This window comes from Balaenoptera physalus (genome assembly GCF_965194825.1).
Source record: "Balaenoptera physalus genome assembly, chromosome: X".
NCBI lineage: Eukaryota > Metazoa > Chordata > Mammalia > Artiodactyla > Balaenopteridae > Balaenoptera > Balaenoptera physalus.
In genome coordinates, this window is record NC_138903.1 from 91,366,332 (window position 1) to 91,379,756 (window position 13,425).

General features: G+C 39.9%; 1 protein-coding gene and 1 pseudogene across 2 annotated transcripts in view; both read right to left on the bottom strand.

Annotated features, from left to right (window-relative positions):
* BEX3 (brain expressed X-linked 3) overlaps positions 1–13,425 on the bottom strand; it is a 265,627-nt gene that overhangs the window by 169,723 nt on the left and 82,479 nt on the right. The window lies entirely within an intron of this gene.
* On the bottom strand, positions 9,531–11,115 carry LOC309653215 (small ribosomal subunit protein uS2 pseudogene; annotated as a pseudogene). Its single transcript has one exon. The product of its transcript is annotated as a small ribosomal subunit protein uS2 pseudogene (transcript).

Sequence of the window (13,425 nt, forward strand, 5' to 3'; positions counted from 1 at the left end):
ATCATCATGTACGGTGTAGTCAAAGTAAGTGATGGTCTTTGAAGTTGTCAAACTGGGTGGCCCTGGAAATCCTTGACTGTCTTCTCCATAAATGTTATTTTTGATCCCATTTCTCTTTTTTATTTTCTTCATGGCATTCTTCACCCATTGAAATTACATTAGTTATTTTTTATTTTATGTGTATCCAAAAGAGAATGTAAACCCCATAAGGGGGAGGGCCTTTCCTGTCTTAAGGACTCAGTAAACAAGTGCTGCATGTCTCAATTGTTATCTACCAGATACACCAAAACAGAAACATAATTAAAGTTGAATGGCAAAACCAATTGACATTGGAATCAGAGATCACAGTATGCAAAATATTTAAAGAAATCTTGGACATTTGCTATCCAGCAGTTCTCAAACTATAGTGAACATCAGAATCTACCAGAGAAATTGTTCAAAATACAGATTCCTGAGCCTCAAACTCCAGGGAAAGGTCTAGGGTAAGGTCTTAAAAGTTGCAATTTTAACAAGAGCCCAGCTGATTCTTATAAAAGTGGCCTGTGCTTCATGCTTAGACCAACAAATACCTTTTAAAATGCTGTTTTCCTCATTCTCAGACATAAATCGTAGCAATATTTTCTTAGGTCAGTCTCCCAAGGCAAAAGAAATAAAAGCAAAAATAAACAAATGGGACCTAATCAAACATAAACTTTTGCACAGCAAAGGAAACCATAAACAAAACCAAAAGACAACCTACAGACTGGGAGAAAATATTTGCAAATGATGCAACCAACAAGGGATTAATTTCCAAAATATGCTAACAGCTCATACAACTCCATATCAAAACAAACAGCCGAATCAAAAAATGGGTAGAAGACCTAAATAGACATTTCTCTAAAGAAGACATACAGATGGCCAACAGGCACATGAAAAGATGCTCAATATTGCTAATCATTAGAGAAATGCAAATCAAAACTACAACGAGGTATCACCTCACACTGGTTAGAATGGCCATAATCAAAAAGTCTACAAATAATAAATGCTGGAGAGGGTGTGGAGAAAAGGGAACCCTCCTACACTGTTGGTAGGAATGTAAATTGGTGCAGCCACTATGGAGAACAGTATGGAGGTTTCTTAAAAAACTAAAAATAGAGTTATCATATGATCCAGCAATCCCACTCCTGGATATATATCCAGAAAAGACAAAAACTCTAATTCAAAAAGATACATGCACCCGAATGTTCATAGCAGCACTATTTACAACAGTCAAGACATGGAAGCAACCTAAATGTCCATCAACAGATGAATAGATAAAGAAGATGTGATATATATATATATACACATATATGTATATATATGTGTATATATATATATATATATATATATATAAAATGGAATATTACTCAGCCATAAAATGAATGAAATAATGCCATTTGCAGCAACATGGATGGACCTAGAGATTATCATACTAAGTGAAGTAAGTCAGACAGAGAAAGACATATATTGTATGATATCACTTACATGTGGAATCTAAAAAATAGTACAAATGAACTTATTTACAAAACAGAAACAGACTCACAGACATAGAAGACATACTTATGGTTACCAAAGGGGAAAGTGGGGGAAGAGATAAACTGGGAGTATAGGATTAACAGATGCAAACTACCATATATAAAATAGGTAAACAACAACGGTGTACTGTATAGCACAGGGAACTATATTCAATATCTTGTAATAAACTATAATGGAAAAGAATCTGAAAAAGAATATATATATATGTACATATATAATGGAATCACTTTGCTGTACACCTGAAACTAACACAATATTGTAAATCAACTATACTTCAATTTAAAAAATGGTGTTTTCCTAGGGGAAATTGCTTCTATACCATTAGTCTGTTACCTATTATGCAGAGTTCTATGATATCATCAGTTTGACTGCTGGTGTAATTACTGGGAAGCACAGTGTTCATCTAGGACCTCAGACTGCTTTTCCAGATGGGACCTCATTTAACTCTTGGTAAACTATCAGGGTCCACTGCACCCAATTTTTGTTTTTGAGCTTTTCTTTGAGCATTTCTAAGTACTTTTAAGGATTGCTATTTTATGTTTTCTATTCTTTCCTAGAAATCTTCCTAAGAATGAGGAGAATATTATCTCTTATTTTTAAATAGAGATAATAATAATAGAGATGGTGTGTGCATTCTACCTTGCACACACCACGTGGGACAACTGGGCCCTTTTGTAAAATTAACATATGGGATCTTATTGATCTTATTTTTTCTATATCTTGAGACATTCAGCTATTCATCATCCTAAGAATTATTTTATTATTAGCTAATTCCCAGCTATACTAAAAAGACTAAAAAAAATTGAGATAATGCAAGAATGATGGACTAGCTTACATTAAGAATGACGCAATACTGAAACAAGTCATATCACATCACCATTTAGTTTTTTACTGCATTGTCCAAAGTATTACACTATCTTTCAAGAAGGTATAAAAGAAGTCAAAAGACTCCATCTTTGCATTTATTTAATCCAGCTTTCATTGAACACAGGTGAGATTTTTTTTTCCATTTTCTTCCCATATGATGGAAATTGAGAGAGGAATTCATTTTATGGTTATTAGACAGATCAGAAGACGAAAGTACAGTGACAGCAATATCAAACTGTGAGTCTTCAAACGACAGTGTCTTAGATGAACTTTCTCAAACTCAAAAATCAACCAGTGAACAATGTACTTCTAAGGACCAAAATGATAAATGGTGTTCTCAATCAGTTTGACGCTAGTCATACAATATGTTGTGACAAGAACTAGAAATGCCGCGTTTTGCTCAAAGGACATGGGAAAACTTTCTGTCATCTTTATGATATTGTATATTTAATATATGTCCAATATTTAATCAGTAAGTTTCTAAGTAGACAACTGCTGAAATCAGGTAATTAGAAGGAAATAGATCATGTATAAGTGGAAAAAAATCATTGGATTCATCATTCTAATTGGTGTTCATCAATCTAAAAATGAAAATGTTTTGCAACTATGGAGCAAAGATGATGGCTGTCTTCCCTTAAATGAAATTATGAGCTGTCAAAGTTTTGAAAAGTTTTGTTTTGATGATTTAAGTACAAGATGAACCAGAAGTAGTGATAAGACAGAATTTATTGGGGATATAAGTGAGATAAAAGTGAAGAATCAGTATCTACAAGATGTATATATTCCAGATTCAGGCATGAGAGTTGATGAGTAAGTTACATTCACAGGATGATGCCTATTTTGTGTATACCTATCTTCAAAGCCAGGAAAGTGAGGAATAAAATTTGGGTTTGATATGTTTAAATTCTTGTTAAATGTTCTGATTTAGCTGTCCTCTGTTATCTCTTTTTTTTTCACTCCTGTAAATTATTCATAAATTGACTTAATACGCAAAACATCAAATGAGTATTTTGTATCCAGAAGGTGATGATGATTTTGTCCTGGTATTCTTTTTTTTTAAAATATATTTATTTATTTGGCTGCTCCAGGTTTTAGTTGTGGCATGCAGGATCTAGTTCCCTGACCAGGGATCAAACCTGGGCCCCCTGCATTGGGAGCACAGAGTCTTAACTGCTGGACCACCAGGGAAGTCCCTTGTCCTGGTATTCTGAGTGGTAATATTCCTGAGTGGCTAGGAGAACTCAATATTTTTATCTTGTTTAATCAATGCGGCTGGTGGGAGTGACCTCTCCAAAGTGCCTTTATGATGGGAACCCCTGACTCTCATTTCAGTGTTCTACTTAGCCAAGTCAATATCACACTGTGTGCTTCCTTATCAGCTTCTGTGCCTCAAGATCAAAGTTCACAAACTTTTCTGATGTTAAATCTAGAAGTCAAAATAAGACAACTGGAGAGCTTATGAAATAGAGGGGTGGGGGAGATTTTCTTCTCCTATCCTAGACTCGACTGGAGATCCTTCAATTAAATGGAAATGATATAATGACATTCCTTTTTTTAAATTTATTTATTTATTTATTTTTATTTTTATTTTTTTGGCTGTGTTGGGTCTTTGTTTCTGCGCACGGGCTTTCTCTAGTTGCAGCGAGCTGGGGCTATTCTTCATTGCGGTGTGCAGGTTTCTCATTGCAGCGGCTTCTCTTGTTGCAGAGCATGGGCTCTAGAGTGCAGGCTCAGTAGCTGTGGCAAACGGGCTTAGTTGCTCCGTGACATGTGGGATCTTCCCGGACCAGGGATCGAACCCATATACGCTGCATTGGCAGGCGGATTCTTAACCACTGCGCCACCAGGGAAGTCCCTATAATAACATTCTTTCTCCAGGACTCCATCAGGCAGCCAATTCTAACATAACAAATTGGCACAGAAACTCATGTGGGCAGGTAATGAATTTGTATGCATATCCCTTTATTCTGTTACATTTTCAAGTATTCCCTCTAGTAGTCAAGCTTTTCAGTTCATGTCCAGGACACCTCTTTTAAGAAGGGAAGAGTCAAAGTGGAAAGCAAATTGGCATCTCCTGAAGTGTCCCACTAGGTGCCCAACACTGGTGGTTTAAAAATGAGGAAGGCTGAGGGTCAGAGCAGTTAAATATCATTCCCAGGCCCCACAGTTAGTAAAAGGCTGAGGAGATCTTCTCACCAAGGGTTGTCTGACTCTAGTGACCATAGTCTCGCCACTCTCCCACTTGGACTTCTCTTTTAGATGGTAGCCTTGCAAGGATGAGGAATGATTGAGTTTATGCTTTTTTGGGTAGGGGAATCCATGCTGAGTGGTACAGGTTACCAGGGGATTTGTAGTAATATTTATCTTCCTCCATTTCAAGATTTCTGATAGATACACAGGATTAGAGCTCATGTAAGAAGTCTGGAATGAAATGTGAATTGGAGCCTGCATACCTTGATCCCATTAGGTGCCTAACACATGCATGGTGGCCATGTTCTACTTTACTCTTTCTGAGTCTCATTACTCTCTCTGCAAACTGAAGTTGCTGGACTAGGTAACTGCTAAGGTCCCTTTCTGCTCTGTTTTCATAAGGGCTAAAGATGGCCACTTAGTAGTTTCTGGATGCTGCAAAGTGAGTCAGAGCTCCTCATCAACCGCCCCATCCCTCCGTGTAGGCTGCACTTCAGCCATATCAGACTGTCTCCTGGCTGTGTACCCCAAGCACATTGGGTACTTTTCCTCTTCCATGCCCTGTGCATAGCCAGGAATGTCCATATACGTATTCCACTTCCTCTCACTATCCTACACTTCCTGTATGATTTAGCTCAAAGCCCATCTCCTTCTCTGATGATTTTGACTGGCATTGCCTGGCACACAATATTTTCTCAAGAAGGTCATGACAAAAGAATGAGGCCATTAACCAGTGAAGGTTTAATATTCTTAATGCATAAAAAACAATAAATATCAGAAAAGGTGGTTAATTGTATCAGTAATTAGGGAAATGGAGGTGAAAACAACAGAAAGCAATATTTCAGAGTCATCAGTTGAGGAAGACTTATTTTAAAATTCTCTAAATACCAAAGTTCTGGTTTGTTTTTGGTTGTATTTTTTTGTTAGGAGTATGATGTATAAATTGAGAATTTTCACCCACTGCTGGTGGCAGTTTAAAAAGGTGCAAACATTTGGGGGAACAATTTTATAATTTCAAGTAGAGCTTATTCATATCCTAAGACTCAGACATTTCATGCTTAGGCACATAACAGCTGGAAACTCATACATACGTACATACATATATTCATAAAACACTATACCACTTAAGGAATACTGCAAGTATTTCGTAACAATTTTCAAGGCCACATAGCTTGGTAAGAGGCATTACAGGGATTCTAACCCTGATTTTTCTCACTCTACACTAGCACGCAGACAGTCAGTCACCTTCTAGGGCTCAGTGTTGGGTTTGTGTAAACTTATTCGATGTGAAAACTCTGCTAGAATCTTGCAGTTGTAAAGGACAGGGCCACTAAGTAGGCAGTTGTATGGACAAGTTTAGGGCTGAACAGAGAGAGGTGTGAAATGGGAGTTTGAATACAGGTAGCCAGTGCCTGGCACATAGAGGTTGCTCATAAATATGTAGTGAAAGGATGAATGAAATGTCAATTTTGGAATGATCAGCCTCTGGCAGTGATCATACATCTTTACAACCTTTTCCTAATTGTATATGAGATAGAGGCTTGTTTCATACTTCCAGTTTTAGAACCTGCTTTGTAAAAATTATTTTTTAAAATGTTTATACTTTTGACAACGTGAAATATGGACTTTGGGTGATAAAGGGTGTATAGATATAGGTTTATTGATTGTAACAAATGTAGCACTCTGAGGTGGGATATTGACAGTGTGTGGGGGGGGAATTGTGTGGGTTTGTGGGAGCAAGGGGTACATGGGAACTCTCTGTACTTTCTGCTCAATATTTCCTTGAACCTAAAACTGCTCTACAAAATAAAGCCTATTTAAACAAACAAAAATCTTTATTGCTTTGGTTTTCTTTCCTTGCTAAAAAAATATTATATGCTTGGAGAAAATTGAGAAAGTAGAGGTCTTCACCAGCTGGTGGGGAGAATTGCAACTTGAACCTCACAGTTGAGGACAACAGATTAGATGGGGATGAGGGAGGACCAGGGGTTCCCTTAAACCCACTTGATGGACTTTTCTAGATGTGAAATGTGGCACAAGACCCTGTGCTTCCACTGCTATTACCTGTGCAGTCTCTGAGCCTCATGACAGACGGATCCTGTCTGTTGAGTAAAATTTGGGATGATGCTATACATAGTTTCTAATTTGCTTCCTCCCCAGCCCCTTCACTATTAATTATGGACATATTTTCAGAAAAGTAAATCTCTCTGTACAACAAAAAACTTGCAAATAAATTTAAGACCAAATTCAAACCTCCTGTTTTAAAATGTTATTTTTATTATAGTTACATAAGTAGTAAATCTTGGATGTAAGGTAAATTCGAACAACACGGAAGTGTATATAACATCTATATTTCGCCACAACCCTGGAAATATCCATTACTGTAATTTGGTGTATGTATAATTTATATATATTGTACGTTATTTGAAGAGCTTTATAGAAAGACCTTCTTGTAGGAGAACATCCTCCACACCCAGCCACCTGAAAATACTGAATTCAGTGTTTGCACACTGTCCTGGCAATGCAGAAGAGTCAGAAAAACTAAAGGCTGAGCATTTCTTATCTTCATCAACTTTTAGACCTTGAACCCTCTATTTTCTTTACAAGGCCTTTCCTTTTCAACATTAATACGAACTGGCTTATGTTTCTCCTTCCAATGAATAGCTAAACAAATATACCAAAAATCCTTCCCTACAAATCAATATTCCTAAGCCACATCCTCCCCTCTCTCCTCTCATTTTCATAAACAAAAAACTTCTCAAAGCAGGGGGAACTATATTCACTGTCTCCACTTTCTAACCTCCCTGTCATTCCTCAGCCCACCCCTGTCTATTGCCTCTCCATTCAGCTGAATCTGCTCTCAACAAGGTCACCAATGGCATCATTGTTATAAAACCCAAAGGAGTTCCTTTCAGCCCTTATCGATATAAATGAGCCCATGTTTCTGATGAAAACAATACATGCTCCTTGTTTTTGGTTGTTGTTAAAAACAAATCACAAACTTACAGAAAATTTGCTGGTATAAAACAAAGAATCCCCTGCCCCACTCCCTTCCCTGGACCATATGAGAGCAAGTTGCCAACACGATGCCCCATAGCTCCCAAATACTTTACAGTGTATGTCTTACAGACAAGACCATTCTCCTATATAACCAGAAGACAACCATCAAAATCAGGAAATTATCATTAATAAAATTTATCACAAGCTAATCCTCAGACCCTGTTCAAGTTTTGCCAGTTGTCTTAACGATGTCCTTCATAGCAAAGAATCCAGGACAGAATCTTGTACTGTGGTGTCTCTTTAGTTTTCCACAGTCTAGCAAAGTTCCTCCGTTTTGTCTTGACTTTCATGACCTCGACATTTTTGAAGACTGTGGGCCGGTTATTTAGTACCCTTTCCTCCCTCCCTTCCTCTTCCATTGCCTGCTGCCTTGAGACTTTCAGAGCTACAGTTCTAGATCTGATCACCAGGGGAGTATCTAACAACATTGACTACATTTTACAAAGGAAAAGCCATGATTTTCTTTTTTTTCCTACTCTTATTACAGTGACTCACCAAACTGTTTGCTAATTCCTTTCTACTTTCCAGGTCTGTTTTGTGTATGACCTCTCTGGCATGTGACTGATTTGAACCAACACTTCACCTAAGAAATTATATAAATGGCAAATGGGTACATGAAAAGGTGATCAACATTATTCGTCAATATGGAAATGTAAATTAAAATTACAGTGAGATATCACTACACCCCTATGAGAAAGGCCAAAATTAAAAATGCTGACTATGCTAAGCACTGACGATATTGTGGAGGATCAAACCCTCATACACTGCTGATGGGAATGAAAAATGGTATAACCACTTCAGAACCAGTTTGGTAATTTCTTACAACATTAATCTTACATCTACCATATGCTCCAGCCATTGAACCCCTAAGTATTTACCCCACAGAAAGAAAGCATGTGTCCCTGTAAAGACTTAAACCCAAATGTTCATACCAATTTTATTTAAAAGAGCTTCATGTTGGAAACAACCTCATATCCCTCACCAGGTTAATGGATAAAACAAACTGTTGATATATCTGTATAATAGAATACTACTCAGCAATAAAAAGAAACTATCTATACAGGCAACAAATGGATAAATCTAGAAATAGGCTGAATGAAAGAAGCTAGGAAAAAAGTACATTCTATACAATTCTATTTACATAAAATCACAATGAAATTAATTAATAGTGACAGAAGTTCAGTGGTTGCCTGGGAACAGGAAAGGTCCAGGGGAGGAAGTTGGAGGCCAGAGGCAGGTGGGTGGGAGATTACAAAGGGGCACGAGGAAGTTCATTATCTCCACTGTAGTGTTGGTTTCATGATGTAGACATATACAAAACCTTATTAAAGCATACACTTCAAATGTGTGCAATGTATTGTATGTCAATCATAGGTCAATAAAGCATTTAAAATATATTTTTCTAAGTCTTTGATGCAATTAAAATAACCAGGAGAACAATACCCATCAATATGCTCTTATCATATTAATAGGTCCACACCATGTCTCACCAAATTCGTCTACACCACATATTACCAAAATAGAAATCATCTTTTGCAATGAGGTATGTTGAAATATTTAGTGAAAGTTGATGCACATGTCCTTCTGAAGTACAGACTAAAAATATTATTTCTTGGAAAATAATCATAAAGATATTTTAGAATATCTGGTTATTTTAGGGGACATGGCTGAATATTATTATAATAGGGAAGCTCTAGAGTAATTATTATTTTTCAAAATACTAAATCCTCATAACTGACATTTTATACTAACACTTGGAAACTTTTTGGCATTTAAACATTTCATTACGCAATGGATAAAAATGTGGTGAGCAGGGAAGAATCCATGGTACAATCACAGATTTCTTTTGTTTTTTCTTTTTTTTTTAGAAACTGTTTATTTTCCGTCAACCTATTTCCGTTTTAAGAGTTTGTGGAAGAACAGTTTAAGACCACTCAGTGGTTGTTCCTACCCACTCAATGGCCTGAGCAGTGGGAGCTGCAGACCAGTCTTTAGTGGCAGGCTGAGCACTCCAGTCTTCAGGGGGGAACTGCTTAATAGGCACAGAGGGCACCTGCACACCTTCGGACCAGTCCACCACCTCAGGCTGAGTAGCATTGAACTCAGAAGCTGGAGCAGTCCATTCACTCTGAAATTCCTCCTTGGCCACAGCCTTCTCAGCTGCCGCTTGCTCTTCCTTTTCAATCTCTTCAGGATCTCTGTAGAAGTAGAGATCAGGCATGACCTCCCATAGGTGTTCACGGGAAATGGTGCCACGCATGTGCAGAACTTCCCGGGCAAGCATCCACCACATCAGACCCACTGAGTGAGCTCCCTTGTTGTTGCATGGGATGGCAATGTCCACATATCGCAGAGGAGAGTCTGCGTTACACGGAGCAATGGTAGGCAGGTTAGCTTAAGAGGCCCCTGTGAGAGGCTGGTGGTCAGCCCTGGGATCAGTAACCACTAGAAGTCTTGGCTCCCGGAACGCTGCCTGGATCTGGTTAGTGAAGGTTCCAGGAGTGAAGCGGCCAGCAATAGGAGTGGCTCCAGTGGCAGCAGCAAACTTCGGCCCAGCTCGCTGGCCAGTATTCCTGGAGGATATGACACTGACATCAGCTGGGTTTTCAATGGCAACAATGGCACGAGCTTCCAACAGAAGCTTCTCCCAGGTTCCCTTCAGATTTATGATGTAGATGCCATCACTTTTCCTTTTGTAGATGTACTGTTCCATTTGGAAGTCAAGGTTGGTGCCATCTAAGTGGGTTTCTGCTGCAAGGAATTTGAGAACATCCTTCTCCTTCATTTGCAGGACATCAAGGGCTCCGGACATTGTGAAAGTTTCCCTTTAAGTTACAGTGGGAATACAGAACAACGTCGTATGGACCCCTGTCTGGCTGGCGCGGAAAAGGCAATTGCATATTTCAATACCCATCTGAGACATACATGGGAATCACTGACTATTATTTACACAGTTAGAAAATATATATGTAAACTTATTGCAAATGCATATTAAACATCAAGTAGCTCCCTCAAGCTATAGAATTCATTGCTTTTGCACAAATAAGGCATTTCTAAGATGGGCCTCAGGACTACTACAAAGCAAGTAGCTGCTGATGGAATGACATTCCACCTGCTAAACCTCTTTCCCATGATGAGATCAAAGTAGCTTCTCTACTTTTAGGCTAGAATCTCACAGGAGCTATTTCATAACATGCTTTTGTCCAGATCTATGAACTCACTAGAGCCAGGCGTCATATTCCACCAGGAAGTGAAGTGTTGTGGTTTCCTGAGGACTGCTGCCCTTGAATCTGGAGTAGAAGCTCCAGCAGCCATCAGGACACAGATGCTCAGAACCTGCCCCCTTCAGACACCTGATGTGACCAAAGCCACCGGCATGAGAAGCTGCACAGGGAGAGACAGATCCAGCAATCACCATGCTTTACTGGTAACTGTGTGCCCTGCACCGTGCTAGGCACTGGGTTAGTGACATAGACAGTGAAACAACTGGGCAGTGATCCTAACTACCAGATGTTACAATGGGTTTCTCACCAGGGGCTTTTTCTTTTCCTTTCCTCATCTCTCCCCCAACAACGAAGTTGATAATAAATAAGAAGTGGCCAAACATTCATGTTCCCACAATAACCACAGGACTATAGGCTTACTCATGTGTTATCACTGAATGTTCACAGCGATCCTGTGGGGAAAGCATTCTTTTTTTTTTTTTTAAACAAATCAATTTTTTAAATTAATTAAGTTATTTATTTATTTTTAGCTGTGTTGGGTCTTCGTTTCTGTGTGAGGGCTTTCTCTAGTTGCGGCGAGCGTGGAGCCAATCTTCGTTGCGGTGTGCGGGCCTCTCACTGTCGTGGCCTCTCTTGTTGCGGAGCACAAGCTCCAGACGCGCAGGCTCAGTAAGTTGTGGCTCACGGGCCCAGCCGCTCCTCATCATGTGGGATCTTCCCAGACCAGGGCTCGAACCCGTGTGCCCTGCTTTAGCAGGCAGATTCTCAACCACTGCGCCACCAGAGGGAAAGCATTCTTATCCCCATTTTACAGAGGGGAAAGCTGAGGCTTAGAGTCGTTACCTGTCTCACCTCCCGCGCCCCTGCCTTTAGAAGGAAAGTGGCTCCAGGACACCCCTGGAGCAGGACACCGCACCCACTGGGGCCGGGCGGGACCCCAATGGCTTTACCTACGAGACAGCGGAGGCACCTAGCCCCAAAGAGGGAAGGAGGCGACTTGGAAGCGGATCCCTTTGTCTCCCCACACCCCAGGGCGGTCCAGCCGCCACCGCCGGGACGCACACCCTCAGCTGAGTCCCAAACACCTGAAGGCGGGACCTGTGCTACTCGTCAGGTCACGTCAGTCTCTGCAGAAGAGTCGTCACGGTCGCCTCACTGACGTCAGGTTTCCACGGCAACCGCGATGCGCAGGCTAATCCCCCACACCGGAAATGCCTCTTGCACACTCCTCCACTCCCTGGATTTCAGTGAAAGCAGAGGACCTTAGCTCTGGCTACCACCAGAGAAAGCATACTAATTAGAGGCACTAGACTGGGATCCGGAAAATTGGCGAACTCTGCCCAGGTTGATGGAAAAAAAAAAAGTCCCTGTTGTCAGGAATATGTTTGCTTTAAAGAGACAAGAGCGGAGTTATTCTCAGTATACAGAGACCCAGGAAAGTATCCTAGGATTCTTGGAGATGAGCTAGCCCTCAGAGGGCTAACAGAAGTTCGTCGTCTGTGGTAGAACATTAAGAGAATGTCTATAATCGTGTGACTGAATGATCTAAGAAGTCGGAAAAAAGTCATTTATTTATTTATATATTTATTAAGTCATTTAAAGAAACATTCAGAGGTGCTTCAGGGAGGCAGGCCTAGAAAAATATAATCATTTAATAGGCAGAAAGAAACCTAGTCAATTCCCCAGACAACTGGTTTCTGTTGGGGAAATTCTTATTCTCCATTCCTGATATTTTCTTCCATGAGGAGGGACATCCATGACCAAAATACTTCTAGCCTCTCTGTAATTCACTTCTCTATTGTGGGAATCACTTATCTGATGAGTGACTTTGGAAGGAGGAACACACAGCCCAGACCCTTTCCCTTCAAAATTCTTGAAGCAAGCTGCCTTTATAGAGCACATGTTTACTCTGCTCTCAGGGGTGGGTCTAACAATAGATCCACAGCTCTTCTCCCCTTTTCTGAGTCTTGCTGGCTCCCCAACTTTTCCTATGATCCGTTACAAAATGCTTGTGTCTTTAAGGGGTCCCCCAAACACACCCTTTATCCACATCTGGGCTCTATCTCAAGAACTATGACAAAAGAATAAAAAGAACAAAACATCGATTCTATTACTTATAAAGGTGATATTGGAGAAAATGACTTAGATTTGCAGGCAATTGGGCTTCTTTTTTAATGAACCCCAGAATCATACTGACTTGACCAACTAAAGTGCTTCATGAGACAGTCATAAAGGCCAAAGACTATAATACAGAGCTATTTGCTGCTGGTGAAGAAGCTCTGTCTATATGTGCTCAAGGAAAGTAACTTCCTTGCCAAAGGTTATCCCTGTAGCAGGAGAGTGTTTCAGGAAACAATCTTTGAGAATCACTTTTCAAAGTGAGTAAACACCCCTTGTTCTATTAGTCACCAAGCAACGTTCTGAGGGTATGGTGTTCCATGTGGTTCATGGAGCCAATTGTAGCAACAACCTCTCAGTTCCTTAACACAGGAGATTGCATTGGAGGCTCCTCTTGTGGAGGGGGATTGGA